The sequence below is a fragment of the Octopus sinensis genome, linkage group LG1 (assembly GCF_006345805.1).
Source record: "Octopus sinensis linkage group LG1, ASM634580v1, whole genome shotgun sequence".
Taxonomy (NCBI): Eukaryota; Metazoa; Mollusca; class Cephalopoda; order Octopoda; family Octopodidae; genus Octopus; species Octopus sinensis.
Window position 1 is genome coordinate 162,448,698 of NC_042997.1, and position 24,108 is coordinate 162,472,805.

The 24,108-nt window shown below is 36.4% G+C and overlaps 1 long non-coding RNA gene across 1 annotated transcript in view; it reads left to right on the plus strand.

Annotated features, from left to right (window-relative positions):
• Positions 1–18,841, plus strand: part of LOC118764911 — a 28,769-nt gene extending 9,928 nt beyond the window's left edge. Inside the window, exons 2-3 of the long non-coding RNA XR_005000751.1 lie at positions 14,651–14,751; positions 18,756–18,841. This is a non-coding gene — a long non-coding RNA (uncharacterized LOC118764911). The remainder of the gene's footprint in view (positions 1–14,650; positions 14,752–18,755) is intronic.
• The last annotated feature ends 5,267 nt before the right edge of the window (positions 18,842–24,108 follow it).

Here is a 24,108-nt window from a genome sequence, read left to right on the forward strand (position 1 = left end):
AGTAGCTTACCTTTTGACTTATTTTAGAACATGTTTGAGTCCATAAAATAGGATTTGACTACAACTCCATTTAGAGCACAGTTTAAGCTATCTTTTTGTGGAAGAAGGTTTATGTTCCTATAACCTGTGTTAATTCTGTAACCCTTTAAAATGGAAGATAACAAAGTTCATTTTCGGCACTTGATGCTTTGGGAACCAGAAAAAAATTGCTGCAGCTCAGCTGGGATGTGTAACCCCACCCTCCATTTTCACCAGATGTCATTCCTTCGGATTTCCACTTATTCAGGTCTCTACAGAATAGTCTTAATGGTAAAAATTTCAATTCCTTGGATGACGTAAAAAGATACCTTGATGAATTCTTTGCCATGAAACCACCTCAATTTTGGGTAGAGGGTTAAAGGAAAGATGGAGACGCATTGTGCAACAAAATGTTTCATATTTGGTTGATTGAAAATGTAATGGCAAGTATTTATTGACCTTTTTCGTTCCTTTAAAAATTGGCACGAACTTTCCGGACAGCCCAATATATAATGTTACCAATGAAACATTCCTGGCGGTTATTATGAAACTGTCGAAAGGAAAATCACCTAGGAGCGACCTGATAGTAGGCTTCTGGCATAAAATGCTTACGTTCTACAGGGAAAATCTTACGAACCTATTTTTTAAAAAGTGAACGCTGAGCTAGAAATACCAAGAGTCCATGAGAAAGAGAACATTTATGTTGAATTAATGCGGAACTTACAGCTCTCGTACCCTGACTGTAAATTCTCATTTGTACCTATTATCATATGTACATTAGGTTATGTACCGACAAATTTACGCAACAAAAAAAGATATAGAGAAATACTAATTTTATCGAAGAAAGTGCAAAAGTAACTGACACGGATTCTCCAGATCCAGTCTATTTGCGACAGAGTGAAGATTTACTCTTTTACTCTTTTACTTGTTTCAGTCATTTGACTGCGGCCATGCTGGAGCACCGCCTTTAGTCAAGCAAATCGACCCCAGGACTTATTCTTTGTAAGCCTAGTGGACGTAAACACACCAGCATCGGTTGGCAAGCGATGTTGGGGGAACAAACACGGACGCACAAACACACACACACGCATATATACATATATACGACGGGCTTCTTTCAGTTTCCGTCTACCAAATCCACTCACAAGGCTTTGTAAAATATTCCAAGGATTCTCCATCTCAGATTCTTTAAAGGAATACGATGCACACACTTCGTTGTGTGCATCGACAGCTCAACCTACACACCAACTCAAACACATGTTTACAAACACCGGGAACTCAACTCAAAAAGTCTTGTTTGTTTGCAACCGACTTGAACTCTCTTAAAAAGAACTTAAACTGAAAGAAAAAGCATAAATGCTTACATACATGCATACATACAGGTACATAGAAAATCTTTGATTCATCTACATGCATATATATATATGTGTGTATGTGTGAGTGTGTGTGTGTGTGTGCGTGTGTGTGTGCGTGTGCGTGTGTGTGTGTGTGTGTGTGTGTATATATATATAAGCAAAACATTCTAACACTGAGATTTGAAATCAGATGTCATTACTGTTTATATCATCTGGATAAATTTTAAAATTGATGATATCACTAGCAGTGACATAGGTAGGTGGATTGCAGGCACAATAGCATTAAATAGCTATGAATTATAAATTTACACGAAGCGTAAGGATGCTTGGCAAGCATCCACCTGCTAGAAATAAGAGCTAAAGTCTTAAATTTATCCACCGTACCGCACCGCACCAAGATAACAGAGAAAAACAGTATGCGAGAAAAAGAGAAAGGATTAAAACATTTAACAGCACAAATAAAAATATAATGCATTTAGGTTTCGGCTTTTGGGTATTTAAACCCTGAGTCTCATCAGTGTGGCCTACCGGGCAATAAGCCATAACTGTCCCGTTAAACTCTGACTGTGCAACTGGTTTTGTTTTGCGCCAAAAACAGAGCACATGGCGCATAAAATTTTATATGCGAAACATTCAAACACTGAGATTTGAAATCAGATGTCACTTCTGTTCATATCATTTGTGGATAAATTTTTTAATTGATCAGACGAAGGTAATGAGCACAAAAAGGAAGGAAACAACACGGGAAGGACAAGAAACAAATGTTGTATGAATTAAACGCTTGAAAGAGTCTTGATGGACTTTTCGGACGCTAATCTTTCATCAGAAGAAAGCTAGAGAGGCAAAATAGAGGAGATCGGTTTATGTATATATAATGAGAGAGGGAGAGGGGGAGGGAGAGAGAGAAGGTGAAGGAGTAGGGGAGTAATTCGAACGTATGTAAATAAGAAATATAAGATGATCGGAGAGTACCAAATAAGTAATAAGCCATTAATCTTTTTTTGAGAGGATTTGATGCCGGCTGTATGAACCAGGAAGCTATTTTTTCAACTGCCTGAGGTTCCTGGTTATTCAGTCTTAATGGACCATTACTCTGAACCTAACCGACAATGAGTGGGAAGGGAATATTCAGTATTCTCCTTGATGGGGTATGATGTTGATATTCCTTCCTCTTTACTATTGTTACATGTTGAAAGATTGGGAATTAATAGCAGTTCTATTTATTCAGTAGCTTCTGCCAGCTCTTCTTCAGCTGTAAGCTATTTGTACATAGTTCTTGATTGCACAAGAAAACGAAAGGCGAAGCTGATCTCGGATAGATTTGAACTCAGGATATAAAGAGCTGTCGCAAATATTTCATAGCATATTTTCCGACGCTGTAACGATCCTACCCATAATACTTGCCTTAGTAATGATGAAAGAATTACTCAATAGATAAACTGTATTTCAAGCGTTTAATTCATACAACATTTGTTTCTTGTCCTTCCCGTGTTGTTTCCTTCCGTGAAAAATTGTCGTACAAAAGAAACAAAATCACCCTGGTTAAAACAAGCTTCAATCTTCAAGCTGTTACACTTTTATCACTTAACCATGAGAGAAAGGAAAATTCTGGTTGATGGAGAATCAATAACTAATATACACTAATAAGACAAATACGGCTATATTTTCTGATGTAATATTTGGACAAATTCTTTGAACGATGGGTTCCTACGAACTTCTGTTACTTTGCTAATAACAACATTTGTAACGTACGTTTAATCTAAATGAATCTCATTCTCGTCTGTTCTATACAAAATATTACTTTGGTGGTCAATGAAATTAAATGTCACATTGAAAATTACTTCTTTGTCAACATGCGAGCAGCTCTATGATTGTCGGACATGCTAAAAATAGTAGTCAAACATTTCTCAGACTTGTCCTTACCGTCTTGAATAGACGTGATGATACAGTGAATAATGTAATTTTAGCTGCATTATCTCTAAAACTAGGTGGTATTGTTATAGCTGGAACACTTTTGATCAAAGGTTTTCAACTCAAAGTTAATGTGGAGCTAAATAGCAACAGCACTTTCCTAAATCTTAAACCTAAAAACATTTCTCATGAACAGACTCTACTGATTGTCTCTTATTTCCTCGACTGATTTGAAGAATTTACCTTAATTCTTCGAACGAATGACATACTTAGGTTAACATGAAAGTCTACTAAAGTTTGCTTATCAATGTTGTCAGCTATAATCTTTCGTTTAGGAATGCATGTTTACATAAAAATATCATACGTAAAACTGCAAAATATCATTCATTAACTGAATCTCTGGTTTCAAATTTTGGCACAAGGCCAGCAAGTTCGGAGGTGGGTAAGTCGATTACATTGACTTCACTTCTCAATTGGTACTTATTTTAACAACCCCGAAAGGATGAAAAGCAAAGTCGTCAGCGGCAGAATTCGAAATCAGAACGTAGAAACAGACGAAATGCAGCTAAGTATTTTGCCAGACGTGCTAACGATTCTGCCAGCTCGCCGCCTAACTGAGTTTAATATTGACCAATATTATCCAACAAAGGGTGATTTTACTTTTCATTCCCGCTTTCACTCGGGAATGTGATAAAATAAGTTATTTTATCTACCCTAGGTACTAGGGTAGATTTAAACGACTATGCCCGCTGCTAAAGTGTGAAGGGTTGTGCTGTGATAAATAATGACTATCTTCTAAATACGTACAAAGTTGTACCTTTGCATATCATCACTACTTGATGTTGGCAATTTATGTTTCCCGTCCATAATCTTTTAACAATATTTGTGCAATCACTAAGGCAGCGATGAGGCAGAATCGTCTCCGCACCGGGGAAAATGCTTAGCGGCATTTCTTCCGACTTTACGTCATAAGTTCAAATGCAGCCGGGGTCGACTTTGTCTTTCATCTTTTCAGGATCCATAAAATAAGTACAAGTTGAACACTGGAACCGATTTAATAAACTTACCCACCTCTCATGAGGTTGCTGGCCTTGTTCCACAATTTGAAATCAATATATCTGCAATCATTTGTGGATAGAAATATATTTTTTGTTTCATATGTTTTGGTATTTGATTATGCTTGCATCAAGCACCAAAATATTTGGCAATCAAGTATTTCAATCTCAATAAGGCTGGTCTTCTTCAGAACATGCTTAGAGATCATTCTTCTTTAACGTGCACTATGAAGAAGGAGGTTCAAGATCGCTTTGATGATACACGTACCAGATCAAATCTGGGGATCAAATCACATGGCATGAACACAGGATTTAAGAATAGAAAATATTTAATGGTAATTTTTTTTTATGAGCTTAAAGCTCATAGCGATCACCGTGCAAATAACTAAGGAAAATAGTCTAATAATGGGGCATATAAACCCTCGACAGAAAAAAAAAACTATATTAGTTCTTAGTTATTTTTATAAACAAACTTTAAATACTTTCGGTGCGAATGGTTTTGTTAAACGATTTATTGACTCATTCCAGCCACGTGTGCTACTGTTGCTCAATGCAGATTAAGCTTTACTGGTCACTGCTACCATACTGAAAACTACATCATATTAGATGATATTTTGGAGACTTCTACACTCTAAAAGAGAATGAAAATCACTAAACTATATTGATATTGACAGAAATACATAACATGAAACTGAGAACCTACAAAAGCTAAGACAGAGATTCCTGGCACAGTGTAGTGAAACATATCTCAATTTCAGCATCAAGAAATTATTTTTTATTCATTTATAAAGTAGTGAAGTGGGAGAAACAGTGGAGCACTATATACTAGGGAGTCTTTCAGTATTTAGTTTCTTCTCTCTGTGATCCAACTTCAATCCTGTCCAGGCTGATACGAACTTTTATCCCTCCCCAGAATCTATAAAATATATACTTGTTACATAAACGTATCATTCCTCTATACTCACCCTGATTAATTAGTAGTCTTGTATTAATATAACAACTAATTATCTATGTATTCAGCTTTATAGATGTCCTTGATTAATTTAAGTTACGAGAGAAATGAAATCATTCAAGCCATCCCCGGGTGATAAAGTAAACTTTCAACGAACGAAGTGGACTATTGCCTGGTTGAGCATTACTTACTCTCTAGCCTTTGGCTACTTTTTGCAGAGTCCACTCTTTTGCAAACATTTGAGCTATGTCTCCGGTCTGATTAAGCCATTAAAAGACAAATAAGTAAATGAATAAATAACCGACATTCCTGATATAAAAAGGTACGCTAATTTTAATCAAATAACTCATTATCTTGCTTAATGTTATGGAGGGCTGATGCACTTAGTTTTGTAGTTAATAGCAGTTACTTTTATTCTCTTCATTTTCTTCCTATATATAAATAATCTCTCACACACGCAAACTCTCTATCACACACACATACATACGTACATACATAATACATACATACATACATGCATACATACTTACATATAGACATACATACGTACATGTATATATGTATGTATATATATATATATATTATATATATATATATATATATAATATATATATAATATATATATATATATATATATATATATACATATATGTATATATATGTATACATATATATATACATATATATATATATACATATATATATATATATATATACATACATATATATATATATATATATATATATATATGCTTATATATATTTATATGTGTATATATATATATATGTATATATATATACACACACACATACATACATACATACATACATACATACATACATACATACATAAACACATACGCATCTACAATTACACGCGCGCACGCACACATACATTATTTATTTATACCAATTTTTGTTATAAATTAACCTTTTCCAGAAACAATTTCCATTACCTCTACTATGTCACGACTTATCTTATGCCAATAACAAGAGGGACAGGCGATATGTACATCTTACATAACCACTTTCAATAATACATAATAATTATCAAACTTAGCTACTAAGTCCACTTTCCAAATAAAACATAACTTTTATTATCCCGCTAAGAATAAACAATATTAATTTATAGTAGCACATTAAACTTACTTTATTAGCTATATTATGACTTAATATAACTTACAAAAAGTTTACTAGTTTTTTAATTCTTAAAATATAAACTGACGACAGCAATATATATATATATATATACTTGGAAATGGATGCGTGGTGTTCGATCATATAATAATATAAATATATATGCATATATACATGCATATATATACATACTTACATATATATGTATATATGTATGAAAACGTGAACAAAATGAAAAACCAGACCATAAAAAAACAACAAAAACATGGAAAACGAACTTTTTTCGGACAACGAAAGAAACAAATAGAGAAACGAGACAGGCAGCATAAAGAATAATCTCTTCATCAGTTGCCCTTGCTTTATCTACTCCGTGTTTCGGTGGTAAGGACAAGACGCGAATCGTTAAAAAAGTCCTTCCCTCAAAGCAAATTAAATAAAATTTGGGATTTTTGCGGAGGGTTAAAGTAGTAACAAAAATAGGTCAGTAAGAACAAAACAGCAAAAACAAACGGTGAGGGTTGTTAAGCCATAACGAGTTGAAGTGGTGAACGCTGGAGAAAGGAGCTGTGAGAAGAGACAGGCAAAAGTAGGTCTTATCACTTGTAAAGCAAGAGGAAAAAAGAACGATAGCCGCTGGTCACGTGTGAGCAACGAGAGAGTCAAGGGGGAAGAGTGAGGGAGGGAGAGGGAGAGGAAGAGAACGGTGAAGGGGGGAGGAGAAGAAAAACAGAAAGAAAGAAGAATAAGCGAAGGGAGAATAGAGAGGGTAGAGTGAATTATTAAGATAAAACTTACTTGGAAATGGATGCGTGACGCTCGATCATATAATAATATGATTAATATATATATATATATATGCATTTATACATACATATACACAGACATGCAGGAAGTAATCAGACACCTTTAATTTTCAAAATCTTTTATTTAATACGCAAAGCAAACAATTGAAATCTAATCGATAGGTAGGACTACATACTTTAGTATTTAGTTGACATTCCCTTTGCAGTTTTTAATTGAGAAACTCTTTTTGGCATTGAACTGATGAGCTTTGTGATTGTCTCTTGTGGAATTTCTGTCCACTTTTCACGCAACAATCGAAACAGTTCATCTTCAGATTTAGGTTTCTGTCGAGTTTTTCGCATAGCTCAATTTAGTATGCTCCAAAGATTTTCAATTGGCTTCATGTCAGGAGATTGGCTCGGCCAAGGAAGCTTTTTGATCGCATTTTCAGTAAGCCATTGTTGATTCCTTTTCGCTATGTGGCATGGAGCCCCATCTTCCTTGAATAAAAACTCATTTTTCGTTATGTTATTGTGTGAATACATCGGAAGTAGTCCTTGCTTAAGTATTTCGATGTATTTTTCAGAGTTTATGGTTCCAACACATTCGATTAGCTCAGAATGACCATTGCTAGTGACAGCTCCCCATACCTTTACAGAGATACCGCCAGGTTTCACAGATGGTTGGAGTCGTTTCAAATCAAATTCTTGACTGGGAAGCCTCCAGCCCCAAACATGCCCACTGTTATGCAAATCTGGAGTCATCTGAGAAAATCACTCTATCCCAAAATGAGCTGGATTTTTATGACATCACCTTAGCCCATTTCTTTCTTTTCATGATATTAATTGGTTGAAGGAGAATTTTTCTTCTAGCTGCTCATCCATAATACCCAAGCTTATGCAGATATGTAACACATATTCTTGGACTAACATCTATCTGTTTTGCAATGTCAGAAACCTTCGAACGGGGTTCGTTTTCCACAATTCTCTTCAAACAGCGAAGCTTCCTTTCCGAGGGCCCAGGTCGGCTGGGACGAGAATCTGTTGATTCTTTTCCTTGGCTTTTGAATTGCACTACAATTCTTTTAACAGTAGCAAGAGGATTTTGAAGATTTTCGGCAATTTTTCGCTGGCTAAAACCAGCCTCAGATTGCCCAACAATACGACCTCTTTGAAAATCTGACAGTTCTGTTGAATTATTTGTGCGTGGCACGGTTACTCTTCGCAAATGTTTAATATAATGGCACCTGGAAAGAAAAAAGAATAATTACATTGTAATTTCTACACCGCTGAAAACATACTGACACGCTTAGATCAGAAATTTGGAAAACTAAATGTGTCCATTTACTTCCTGCATGTCGGTGTATGTACATACCTATGTATAAATGTATATATATATATATATGCATATATGGATATATGGATAAAAAAAACGTAAACAAAAGGAAAAATGTATGTACATATGTTCGTTTTCCATGTTTTTCTTGTTTTATTATGTTCTCGTTTTTCATTTTGTTCACGTTTTATTTGACGTTCTGTGCCCATATATGCATGTATATATACATATATATGTAGGTATGTACATATATGTATGTATATATGCATATATATATTATTTATATTATTAAATGATCAAAGACCATGCATCCATTTCCAAGTGCGTTTTATCTTAATAATTCAGATGCGTACTCTTCACTCTCTATTCTCCCTTCGCTTCTTCTTTCTTTCTATTTTTCTTCTCCTTCCCCTTCACCGTTCTCTTTCTCTCCCTCCCTCTTTACCCTTGACTCTCTCGTTGCTCACACGTGACCAGCGGCTATCGTTCTTTGTTTCTCTTGCTTTACAAGAAATAAGACCTACCTTTGCCTGTCTCTTCTCACAGCTCTTTTCTCCAGAGTTCACCACTTCACCTCGTTATGGCTTAACAGCCCCCACCATTTGTTTTAACTGTTTTGTTCTTACTGTCCTGTTTTTGTTACCACTTTAACCCTCCGCAAAAATCCTAAATTTTATTTAATTTGCTTTGAGGGAAGGACTGCTTTCTTCGAAGTCGCGTCTTGTCCTAACTTTCGAAAAGCGGAGTAGATAAAACAAGGGACAACTGACGAAGGGATTGTTCTTTATGTTGCCGGTCTCGTTTCTCTATTTGTTTCTTTCGTTGTCCGGAAAAAGTAATGGTAGTAAAAAATTTTAAATATAACATAATGACTGGTTTAATGTGAAGGTTTGAATAATACTTTATAAACTAGTCAAGCGAAGGAAAGGAAAATGGAACATTATCTTTGCAGATTCTCCCAGACTGGTGACATTGATGTGGTTGATATTCAGTTTGAACATATATCCACTATAATTTTCTGCAGGAAAGAAACCACAAGCAAAGTGAATGGCTCAGGTGTGTAGTTTGAATGCTTGCAGACAAGTTAATTAAGCTGAAGTCATCAAAGAACCAAGTATTGATGTTAAATTGGAAGCAAAAAGTAAGCGGGCATGGCTGTGTGATTGAGAATCTCGCTTTGCGACCACATGATTAAGGCTTCGATCCTTCTGCTTGGCACCTTGGGCAAGTGTCTTCTACTATAGCTTCGGACTGGCCAATGCCTTCTGAGTGGATTTGGTAGACGGAAACTGAGAAAGCCTGTCCTATATATGTGTGGGTGTGTGTGCATGCATGCGTGTACGAATGTGTGTGTGCGTGCATGTGTGTACGAATGTGTGTGTATGTGTGCGTTTCTGTGTCATTGTTTTTGTGTTTTCCCTTCCCCGCCACGGGACAACCATTGTTTAGATCTCCGTAATCTAGCTAAAAAGATCTACAGAATAAGTACCAAACTTTAAAAAGTTAAGTACTGGGGTTGATTTATTAAAAATAAATAAATAAATAAATATATAAATAAATAAAAACTCCTTCCAAGCTGTGCACATAGCCGTAGTCCAATGACTGAAACATGTGGCATAAGAAAGAAGAAAACAGATAGTTTCAGAGACATGTGCCTTTCTTTGAAGAAAGTAGGAAAAGAGAAAAATGTAATTTTCTTGACAGCCAGAATTGATGCGCTTCGAGAAGTGTTTAGCGAATTTAGGTGAGGAAGGGCAGAGTAAGAACAGTACAAGTCAATGTACACCTGACTCTAAGAAACAAAATACAGAGAGACATTCCATCTTACCGCTAAATGACACATATTGAATTACACATAAACTTGTAGCCAATAAGAAATTAAATACTATAAATATAAATAGTTCCAAACAACTGAATTCTTAAATTAAAATATTTGCAGATTTAATTAAAGACTTGAAATATATAAAAAGAAAATAATCTATTTCTGAAAATCAATTTTTCAGATGTAGTTTCAAGATGTTAGTATTTTCTTCTAAGTTGGCTGTGATGAATATTGCAAATGCTGGGTTCAATTATCTAGCCAATAACAGAAGAAATGTTGATTTACATACACTAAGTGGCTATTTTTATTAATTTCTCCACCCTTTGATTAAGGCGAATAATTATAAAATGACAATTGAAGGTTAATGTTGAAACATAAGCATACACACATGCACACAGACGTGTGCACGCTCACACACAGACGCACACACACTCGCACACACACACATACATACAACACACACGTATATATGTAGGTATGTACATGTATCCTTTTATGTATGACTGTATGTATGTATATGTGTATACACACACATACACACACATGCACACACACATATACTCATATATATATATATACATATATACATACATATATATGTATACATGTACATGCATACTCACGCACACACACACGTACGCACGTACACATATGCATAGAGAGAGAGTGGGATGAAGAAAGAAGGAAGGAGAGAGAAAGAGCGAGACCTTTTTATCTTTTTTCTTGTTTGTTAATGCGATGAGTGGTGTCAACCTAGCTTATACATGTATTTATTTATAATGATTTATGTATTGCTGAAGTTGATCCGATAAATAATGTCAACTGCTTAATCTATAACGTTGTACACACAAACATACACAGACATACTCACACACATAATATCTGTGTGTGCGTGGATACACACGCACGAGGGTTGTGTACCGAAAGTAATGCAATCCGTAACTCTCTTTCCTATTCTTCTTCATTACTGGCACAAAATTGGTGCTAATGTCAGACAAAGTGCCGTCACTTAGTTCTTGATGAAGGAGAGGTGAAGGCTGTCCGACATACCTATAAATCTACAAGTTGTTTACGGAGATGACACCATCGACAAAAGCAATGTCCACCGATGAGTAAAGAAGGTTTAACATGGGAAAAACCATGCAGTGTAGCACCATCAGCTGCAGCTAGTGACACGAATCACCAGCGAGTGGACGAGCTGATTCGCATGGTTAGACGAGTTACAATCTGTGGGCTTGCTGAGCAACTGTCATAATACTCTGGGTATCGGAAATGTGTGTAAAGCGGTTATGAAACCTAGGACTACTGGAAAGTAAAAGCGCCATGGAATGACGTCGAACTTCTTATCTAAGGCGTAAGAAGTTCAAGAGTCAGCGATTGTCACTAAAATCATGATGGCTGTTTGATGGGAGTAACAAGGGTGTCATTATTGATTTTCAGGAATACCGTTGTATTGGAAACAACAATCGGTACACTAAGATATTCAAAAAGCTTAGAGAAGCCGTTTGGAGGAAAATGTCGAACAAGTATCTGAAAAGGATTCATATTCACTATGACAATGTGCAACATATACATCTTTAGTAAAAAAGATCGGGCAATCAGCGAGTGTGGGCAAGTCTATGTATAATTCAGGTCTGACGCCCACCGGCTTTCACCCGTTCGGTACAATGAAGGATAATTTTCAGAGATAGCGATTTTTTGACAGAGACAAAGTGAAAGGGACTGTGAAGAAGTGGGTACAATAGGGTACACCTAAATTTTTTCAAAGACTATTCGTAAGTTGGGTTCGACAACGTCGGAAATGTTTCACTTGTAATGGAGATGTTGAATAGTACATCTACTAACAATTTAGACAATTTGAATAACCAATGATTCTAGAAAAGATTTTGCCCGATTTTGTATTTACTTTCGTTATAACCTTCGCGGGGGTGTGTGCTCATGATATTTTTTCCCGACGTTTTGTACTCCGAATTCAAATTCCGTTGACGTCAACTTTGCCTTTTACTCTTTGGGGTCAAATAAAGCTCACCAGTCTGGGGCAGTGCAAAATTTGAAGGTCAGGCAAAATGGAAACTGGATTAATGATAATAGTTATTAAACATATATTTGTAGTTAAAATTGAAATTATTGGAAACTATTAAACATTTTCACAAGGTAGAATACCCTGAAAGCAGTTATTTTTCAACTATCAATCTGTATGTATACACAAAAATATTTTCTATTCTCTCGATTCCTAATTTATTAAAGTCCTACGGAGAAGAAAAAGAGAGCCATTTCATGACTTTCTCCCAGACCGTTATTATTTCCGTCTTAAGGAAATTTCTCATTTCATAAAATCTTTAATAGTCACGGGTTAAGACGTGCTAAGGAACTCTAAAATAGAATGAAATAGTGCTGTACATGATTACCAGTAACTAGAAACGTTAAGAAATTTATATTAAGTAATCAAAAAAATTATAGACATGTGAATTCTATGCGTATTTTTTACTATAAATTTCTAAACCAGCTTCATATTATGGCGAGATTATTATCTCCCTTGCAATAGCTGCAACCGTTAACGGAGCTAACATGAGTCAGATTAATATAATTTGTCCGTTCTAAGATCATTAACAGCTTCACAGGGCGCAGGTAATTTATTATTAATATTTTCAGCAACCATACAATAATATTTCACTTCTCTCAAACCTCTCAGTAAGTAAAACATTGAGAAATATTCTTCCAGAAAACACCGAGATTCACAGACGTATGCTGCACGGGTGCTTTAATTCTGTCATTTAATTACTGTCATTCTGAACCACCATCTTCAAGAGATTTTGAATCTATTATATGAGCCTTACTACTTTATCTGGTACTGTTTCATCTTTCTATCGAAAGCGAAATACGAAATGGTCCGAACATAAAGAGGGGTAATAAAAATGAAAATTAAATAACGGGTATTTTTATTACCAATGCAGATTCTACCACACACACACACACACACACACACACACATACACGCATATATATTAGGTCGTCAAGTATGAAATTTGTAGTAAGGTATATGGTAAATTTTAACAGCTGCTCATTTTGTGCCATTATATTTTGACAATTTTTATTTTTTTTTTTAGAAAGCTGACGCATCTATTTCTTTATTCTAACTCATTTTGCGCTTTATAAAGTATATATAAATCGTCTTTTGCTACTTTTGTTCAGAGATGGATAAGTCGGAAATTCGTACAATTTTAAAATATGAGTTCTTTCTTGGAAATACAGCATCACAGACAGCTCGGAATATTAATGGAATATTTATTCTAATGTTATTGCACAGCAAACAGTATGAAATTGGTTTGCAAAATTTCGTTCTGGTAAATTTGACTTCACAAATGAGCAACGCGGTCGACCAGAAACAAAAGTGGATAATGACGAACTGAAAGCCACTGTCGAGTCAGATCCATCACAAAGTGACCGTGAATCATCTTCGTTGTTTGGTGTTATCAAGCAAACAATATTGGCTCACCTCGTAAAGTGAAAAAGTTGGATAAGTAGGTTCCACATGAACTCGATAAAAATCAGAAACAGCAACGTTTGGAAGCCGCATTGTGCTACTTTCTCGTCACAAAAATGAATCAGTTTTGAAGTCTTTTCTCTAACAATAACATTAAGCAGAAGCTACAATCAATGTCAGAACTGCTGTCTTTATTTGGAGAATTTATTTAATTTATCTTATATACAGTATTGGCGCATGGCTCAGTGGTTAGAGCGTCGAGCTTACGATCGTGAGGTTGTGAGCTCGAATCCCGGACCGGGCTGCGTGTTGTGTTCTTGAGCAAAGCACTTTATTTCACGTTGCTCCAGTTTACTCAGCTGTAGATATGAGTTGCGACGTCACTGGTGCCAAACTGTATCGATCTTTGTTTTTCCCTTGGATAACACTGGTGGCGTGGAGAGGGGAGGCTGGTATGCATGGGCGACTGCTGGTCTTCCATAAACAACCTTGCCCAGACTTGTGTCTAGGAGGGTAACTTTCTAGGTGCAATCCCATGGTCATTCATGACCGAAGGGGGTCTTTACAGTATTGGATCCTCTAATTTTGCTACTATTACCGTTTGTTAAAATACCGAATCGAGAATAACAAGGGCAACTATTTATTTATAAATACGTTACTATAAGTACTTATATATAATATACGTATTTATAACGCACGTACGTTATCCTTATCCATGATAGAGATATTTTCCGTAATCATAAATCATTTCTGGTGACTTCAACTGTACCTAATTTATTTGTTTATTTATTTTTCAAGGTCTCTTCAATAAACAAGAATGCACCAAGTAAACTGTTAATAATGGAATGGAAATACAGTATCAACGTTGTGTGGCTACGGCCAGCATCGTAAATCATCAGGTAAACTCCTATTGAGTTGCATGCTAGTTCCGTTTCCTACTTGGAGCCAAGTCTCTTTACTTTCGTTGATAATTGTAGAAAGTATCAACATTCTTTCTCGCCTCCCCTTCCCCACGACCAAGTTAAGGCTTTTGCCTCAACTCCACTTAAATGGACAAAAGCGCTAATATATGATAAATGATATATGATGTATAAAAACATGTAATATACAAATAAATATCTGTAAATATAAAACCATCCGAATTTCTGAGTACCTCATTTCTTCTAATATAAATATACATACACACACACACACACACACATACACACACACACACACACACACACACACACACACACACACACACACACACACACACACATATATATATATATATATATATATATATATATCGCAGGCTCTGCAGTGACAACCACGACTCATGAGTCACCACTTCATCTTTCGTGAATATCCCCTCACCACTATCCACACTGCCCTTGCCAGAGTACTTCCATGACCCGTGCCTCTGCTCTATCTCCTCGCACCCGCCCCACCGTTGCCCGTTTTCCGTTTCCCTCACCTACCACTCCTCCACCCTGTCCCTCCAACGCACCATTCACTGAGCCTTCTGGCGACTCCAGTCCGACTCCTTCACTTCGCATATCTTTCCCAAATTACCCCTTACCTCCTTCAAACGAGCCCACAACCTACTTGACCTCCTGGCCCACAATTTCTTCCCTAATACCTCCCTCCCAGCCTAGCTCGATCCCCTACTCCCGCCCATGCTGCCGCACTTGGCCCTACCTCTCCAACAACACCATTCTCGCAGACACCTATCATCGTCCCTATCATATTAATGACTCTTTTACCTACACTTCTAGCAACGTCATCTCCTGCTCTTTCTGCGCTTCTCTGTACATCGGTCAAACGGGAAGCCGCTTGGCTGACCGGTTCGCGAAGCACCTTCGAGACATTAGATTCGGCAATGACTCCATGGTCTCGCGCCATTTCCACTCTATCTATGTTCGGATTGTTTTTGCCGTGAACCGAAATTAATCTTCTCTCTTCGTTCTTTTGCTCCACATGGGCTCGACTACCCTCCCCTCTTCACCTAACTCCCTTCCTCTCTTCTCCCCTCTTGCTATGACACCTGCTTCCTCTCTTTACTCCTACCCACCTTCTCCCTTGATTTATACCCCTCAAACCTTACCCCACCCCATACATACCCCACCCCATACATACCCCACACCTCCGCCTTCACCCACACATCCTCACCCCACCTCACATTCTCACCCTAAACCTACACCCCACCCTCATATCCTCATACCACCACACCACATCACACCACTCCACACCACTCCGCACACACTAGCAATGACCACTTCCCAGCACCCACATTGTCATCCACACACCTACACATTACAGACGCACATACACACACGCACACATCCACACGTCAAAGTCACCAGCCTCTATCCACATGCACGCGCACACGCATACACACGCACACCTTGGTTTGGGGATCATGAGTACTTTATTATTTCCCCTTCTTCCTAGCTCTCCTGTACAACTACCTTTTTCCAACAAGCCATCATGATTCACCGCTAAATCCACAAGTTTTAAAAATTCTTTCACTCTTTATTTCCTCGTGTTCCTTTCTGCTGAAGAGCGTAGGCTTGAAACGTAAAAGACTTTCTCACATTTCCGAGCCTCAAACTAATACACCTGTTTGTTCTTTAATACACCTGTCTTCGTCTTTTGTTTTTCTGGGTTTTTTTTTTGCTTTTCTTTAACTATATATATATATATATATACAAAAATGAGGGTGAAGAATTAGATATTAATTTAATAATACCCTTATTTTAACACCAAGCGACCTAGCACATAACAAACCAGGGAGACGATACATATTTATCCGTAAATATAAGAGAGTTAACGTTAAATAGGTTAACTCTAGTGCTAGAAATAGCTCCTCCGGTATAATCGCTGACGATACCTCCACATAGAAATAGCACTACCCTCAACGTAAGGAAAGTGAAATACAACTAAAAAGTAGATTAATGTTGTACAATTGTTTCTTTATCAATATAATATCCAAATTATACTCACATATATATCTATAAATCATCAGCAACATTTGTCATCGATGCAATTTATCAGACCTACACGGGCGACGATTACCCATGCGGTCTGATCGATTACATTCAGGGTTGTAGTTACAAGTTCCCCGCCAAAAGCATATGCTAAGACTTAGTGGAAGCGAATACCGCATGTAATATTTACTGCAGCGTATCAAATTCATAAATTCAAAAATGAGGGTGAAAAATTAGATATTAATTTAATAATACCCTTATTTTAACACCAAGCGACCTAGCACATAACAAACCAGGGAGACGATACATATTTATCCGTAAATATAGAGAGTTAACGTTAAATAGGTTAACTCTAGTGCTAGAAATAGCTCCTCTGGTGTAATCGCTCCTCCGGTGTAATGTGGAGGTATCGTCAGCGATTATACCGGAGGAGCTATTTCTAGCACTAGAGTTAACCTATTAACGTTAACTCTCTTATATTTACGGATATATATATATATATATATATAATATATATATATATATATATAATATATATATAATATATATATGTATGTATGTGTGCGCGTGTGTTTATATATGTATGTATGTGATTATGTGTATATGCATGTATGTATTTTGCATATATATATATATATATATATATATATATATATATATATAGTTATAGATTTATATGCTTGTATGTGTGTATATTCGTAACAAAACAATCTTTATTGAATTTTAAACCTAAGAATTCCTTCAATCCATGGGTTTTAAATTAAGAAAACAAACTTATGCTTATATCAAATTATTTATTTGTCATTAATTAACTTCTCCTGGACATATATTACTCCCTTCTTAACTCAGGGTTTTTTCGATATTATACAATACGTTATATTTTACTGCCCAATTTATGCACCCCGACCAGCCCAACCGTTAGCGAATACATGCTAATACATGATTAACCAATCAAATTCAAATACTTATTCGTTGAATTGAATCATACTAAATTACATATTACCATTACAAATTTATTCGATATTATACAATACGTTATATTTTACTGCCCAATTTATGCACCCCGACCAGCCCAACCGTTAGCGAATACATGCTAATACATGATTAACCAATCAAATTCAAATACTTATTCGTTGAATTGAATCATACTAAATTACATATTACCATTACAAATTTATTCCATTCTGTATCACAACTGCTCGACGTGCGGAAACGCGAAACTCCGAGTAGCAGTTTTTTTTGTGATGTTTTTGCAACTTTAACAAAAAGGCATATTACTCTACTCTACCATCGGTTGTCAAGCAATGCTTCTTTGAGTTTCCATCTTCCAAATCCACTCATGAGGCTTTGGCCGGCCCGTGACTATAGTAGAAGGCACTTGCCCAAGGTGCCACGCAGTGGGACTGAACCTGGAACCATGTGGTTGGTAAGCAAGCTACTTGCCACCCAGCCGCTCCTGCGCCATCCACACAGCAACTCCTGCGCCTATCCACACAGCCACTCCTGCGCCTAAAATTTAGAAACCCGAAGTTTATATTAATATTACATAATGTAACTATGACATTTCCTGCAATGTTGCTGAAGAGAGAACGAATGGGTTACAATTAAAATTAGAAACCTTGGTTGAACTCAGTTTGCTGAGAGCATTCTTGTACAATGCAATGGTAGCTACCAAAATTAAATATCTATATAATAATCTGTTTGTTCGTTCATCCATTATATTTTGGTTAGTTAGAGAGATGGAGGTGGAGTGAGAGGTAGAGTAAAAGTGAGAGAGAGAGAGAGAGAGAGAGAGAGAGAGAGTGAGGAAAGAAATGAAAGCGTAAATTCCTTTAAAATCTATATTATTTTCCTTACGCCCATAAATACAAAACGCTGTTTTCTCCTTTATAAGTAACTTCTATTGTTTTCTTTTCCATTTTATTTCATAGATATTATCATCAGGCTTGTTTCTTGGCGGATAATGTACACTATCCTAAAGTACTTCTCGAAGAAAATGTCAAATAAAACTATGCCTGCTGAAGGTAAGCTAGTGCTTGTGCTTCTACTAACAAGCTAGTGTTTGTTATGTTTCTACTAACAAGTTAGTACTTGTTATGTTTCTACTAACAGGTGAAACGAGAATGTGAGTTTGTATAACTTAATTAATTTTTAATATTGATGCTCAAGGACGTGCACAGATGCTCAATGACGTGTACAGATGCTTAAGGACGTGTACAGACGCTCAAGGATGTTCAGAGATACTCAAGGACGTGCTCAGATGCTCAAGGACGTGCAAAAGAATGTCGTTAAATCAACCACAGTGTTTACAAAAAAAATATTACTGAAGGACAGCGCTTAAAAAAAGCAAAAATTGAAATACTGAAGGAGAGCACTCGTGACCATTTTGCATGCAATTCCTGTGACTCATAGCAGTGGGAAAAATATAAAAATAATAATCTATCGGTTATATTCTGGCCAAGAAATTGGCCCAAATGTTTGCAACAGGTGCATTAAGGGCAAGGATGTGGTTAGCAAACCCAGATCGATGAAAGGCAAAATCGACCTTGATGGATTTTGAGCTGAGGAAGTAAGGAAGCGAAGCTAAATAGAAAAAGACATCTTATTCGAAACTTTACGAGTTCTGCTATTCACTATTCTTTGTAGATGTGATGATGTAATGTTAATAATTAGATCGTGGTGTAAATAGTTACGGAAATCTGCGTTGAAGTTATCTTCATCAATTTTGTGAATTTTACTGATTTTTGTTCATGCAGTGCACTACCAACTTCCTCAAGCTTTAGTATTATTAGACGACAAGAGAGCTTCTACAAGCTAACCCGGTCTCCTAAAGACAGCTACTAAATCTTCATTTTAAAGAAAGGAAGAGTACCTTGAATAAATGGAACACCTTTACAAAGTATCTCTGCCAGGACTGACCTGGGACTAACTAACTGCAATAATGTTTTTCAGTAAAACAAAATCGGTAATATTTCACAAACGTTGATAAGCTCAGATTGATAAAATAAACTTCACTCCTGTTGTTAATTAAACTGAATTCATTCAGGAAATTAACTCCTGTAGTTAAGTACAGTTAACTTCCACTGGGAAATAACCTTAACTCATCTTTGCAAATTTATTTAACATAACTCTTGCAAATATTCTTAACTCCTGTAACTTCATGGTAAATATATTGAATTTCTACTTGTAAATATCCTAAACTCTACCGGCTAAATGACCTTCACTCCCAGTATAAATGAACTTAACTACCTCTATTAAATGTACCCAGCATCAGCTTGTAAATATATTTATAAACTCCCTTTGATAATTAAACTTAACTTGAACTAGTAGGTAACTTCAAGTCCCTCTAGTAAATATATTTAGCCTGCTCAGGTAAATAATCTTAACCACCTTTGATACTTGACCTTCTCCGGTAAAAAGGCTTAACTAACATTGGAGAATAATCTTTAGTTGTTATAGTAAACACACGTAAATTCTCAGTTGAATAAAATTTTTACCGGACAAATATACGTAAACTACCATGGATTAGTGAAGCATACGAGGTGGTACCCAAAAGAAACCGGCATTTTGCAATATAATTTTATTCACTTAGTTTTATATGTTTACACTTTTATTGCCCTCAAAGTATTCTCCATTTGAAGCAATGCATCGGTCCTGACGCGTTTTCCACCATTCGAAGCAGTGTTGGAACTCTTGCAAAGTGATACCTTTAAACGCCTCAGTCGTTTTTTTTTTCTTCATCTTTTCGAAATCTGCATCAGCTTTTGTCACCAGTGATGAACTTCGAAAATAGGTCCGGATCAGTTTCCAACTGTTCTTCCAGTTCACGACGCGCATTCAGTCGTGACTGGGAAGAATTAGTTTTAGAGTAGAATAGTTAGTGGGCTGTTATGTAGATAATGTATGTATGTATGTGTGCATGTGCATGTGTGGGTGTATGTAATACACACACACACACACACACACCACACACACACACACACACACACACACACACACACACACACACATATATATATATATATTATATATATATATATATATAATATATATATATATATATATATATATATATATATATATATGTAGATAGATGTATGTATGTGTGTGGGTGGGTGTATGAATATATATATGTATGTGCACATGTACGTAAGCATATGGATAGGAAAGTAAACAGATAAACATATGGACGGATAGTTACATAGGTTATATGAACAAACAAGCACACATACGCAAATAAAGGCTGAAACACATGATCATATATACACACACACACACTTTACACACAAGAACACATATCGAGACACACGTCGCCACATATGGAGATGCATATCCATACATACAAACACGGTACACAGTCGCAAAACACACACACTCAGACATGCACACACAAGGAGACAGAGGACAACACACATACAAACACACACACGCACACATACAACACACACACACACACACACACAAACACACACATACATACAAAACACACCAACACGGGCATATAAACGCATGAATATGCAGAATACATGCATACAAATATACACACATAGATAGATACATATGCATACACACATACATGCATACACACATGCATACATATGAGCATGCATGTATAGGCACATACACACACACACTGACCCACACACATGCACACAAACAAACAAAAGGGAACGCTGTGTGAATAACGACTATTGAAAAGGTTGCAAGATGCAACGAAAATTTAAGAAAAATAAAAAAAGAAATATGTGGAAGTTTTACCAGTGATTGTGTTAAATTATAAGGCACAAAAAGAGAATGACTCTCCCCAGACACAACATAATAAATATTTACATTCTACCGATATTTTCTACGCCTGATTTTGTTTTAAAATACAGGGCTGGAACAAAAGTAGGTATATAGTTGCTTAATATGAGTGACTCAAGCGTTCACTCAAAGTTCCCAGAAACCAAAATAGAGAACTTCCAATGAACCAGGCATCTCCCTTTTCTCCTATTTTGTAACAGCATTAACCCGGGAGTTTGTTCCTTCACGAGCCACGCCTGGCTCATAAGGGCCGGTTTCCCGGTTTCCTTGGCGTATAGGTTCCCTACCTGGACGGAACGCCGGTCCGTCGCAGGTGAGCTGCAAGATGCAGGAGGAAAGAGTGAAAGAAAGTTGTGGCGAAAGAGTCAGAAGACGTTCGCCATTATCTTCTGCCGGAGCCGCGTAGAGCTTAGGTATTTCGCTCATAAACACACACATCGCCCTGTCTGAGATTCGAACCCGCGATCCCTGGCTCTTATTGTGAGTTCATAGGAGTTTCAAGGGATGACCATACATCACTGGTGGCAGATCGTCCTCGTGTTAAGCCTTCTCGCCACCAGGAAGCCGCCGGATTCCGGAACAGACGCCGCTGGAATTCACCATTGTCCTCTTGTTAGTCGGGTTGCAGCCTTAGAGCCGCCAGTGTCAGACCTGTCCGCTTTACCAGGGACTCGAAGTCCTCGACGGCAGAGCTCTGACACTCACTCATTTAACCTTCCCACTACGATGAGGTTAAAGGTTGGACTTTGAGGAAATTAGGCATTTCCCGCAGATCTCTTTTTCTACTTATGAATCTCTTAGGTTTAGAAAAAAATTGAAGAAATGAAAGAACATTTCACTCATATTAAGCAACTGTACACAACTTTTGCTCACCCTTGGATATGCATTACAAATAAAATATATACATTTGTAAATGGAAATATGCTCAGTATAGTTGGCTGTCAATACTAGCATTTCATTTGAAGAATACTATAATTTTAGACACTTTCGGACAAGAATGAAATCGTATTATTTTAGATAGCAAATTAAGAATGACATACGCACGAAGGTAATTTAATTAATATGGCACAAAAATCATGCATTACAAGCTTTCGCATATGTAGAAATAATTTCTTGCTTCATTTTTTTCAATTAATTAAAGAAACATATGACTCTGTCAGCACGAAATTGCTGGTGGTGTGAGAGAGGGGTTCCTTCAGCTTAAGACATATACCCTGATGAATGAATGAACTAGTATATCCATGCATAGATACACTTAAACATATCCACACACACACACACACACACACACATGTATATATATATATGTGTGTTGTGTGTATGTGTGTGTGTATGTATATATATATATATATAATATATATATATGTATATATATATATATATACATATAGATATATATATATATACATATTATATATATATTATATATATATATATATATAATATATACACAGATATATATATATATACATACATGCATACATACATATATATATATATATATATAATATATATATATATAATATATATAATATATATATATATATATTCAGGAAATATATCTTAATGATAATAATGATATTGCTATATTTTGGGACGGTCATTTTTTTAAATAAATAAACACGCACTATTTATTTGTTCTTCACTTCAAATTTATTATTGTTCTTATTTTATGTCCACTGACTGGATATCTTTCGTCACACAACTGTGACCTCTTCAGCGACCCTCCATCCCACATGTCTCCTCCAGTTCTGTTTAGTCTATTCAAATCTTTCTGTGGTGTGTATCCTTATCTGGGCATGCGTTTACGTCTGTATCTGTGTGTGTGTACGCCCGCGCATACGTGTGTGCATGCGTGTCTATGTGTTTTGTATGGGTGTTTTGCGTGTGTGTATATGAGTTTGCTTACTATACTGTTTGTAGTTGCGCACTTTATTTAGTTCTTTTTATTTACTTATTAATTTCTTTTTTTTTTCATTTCTTCTTAGGTTTCTGTATGCGTGTCTTTTGTGTGCGTGTGTGTAGCTTTATGTATTATACTGGTTGTAGTTGTTCCTCTTTTGTTATCATTCCATTCTGCCAGCGGCGAGCTGGCAGAGACGTTAGCACACCGGGCGAAATGCTTAGCGGTATTTCGTCTGCCGCTACGTTCTGAGTTCAAATTCCGCCGAGGTCGACTTTGCCTTTCATCCTTTCGGGGTCGATAAATTAAGTACCAGTTACGCACTGGGGTCGATGTAATCAACTTAATCCGTTTGTCTGTCCTTGTTTGTCCCCTTGTGGGCAATAAAGAAATAAGAAATAAGAGTCGTCATAATGCGTAGCGTGGTAATGAGAGTGTTATTGTTCCATACCTGTTTTCTACTGAGGCTTGGTCTCTCTATTACAATCCGTGTGACTTCTCTAATCTGTCGCAGTGTCGTGTTTGTTCTATGCGCTGATAATGCCTTAACATTCATGCTATCAAAAGATCTTCAATAT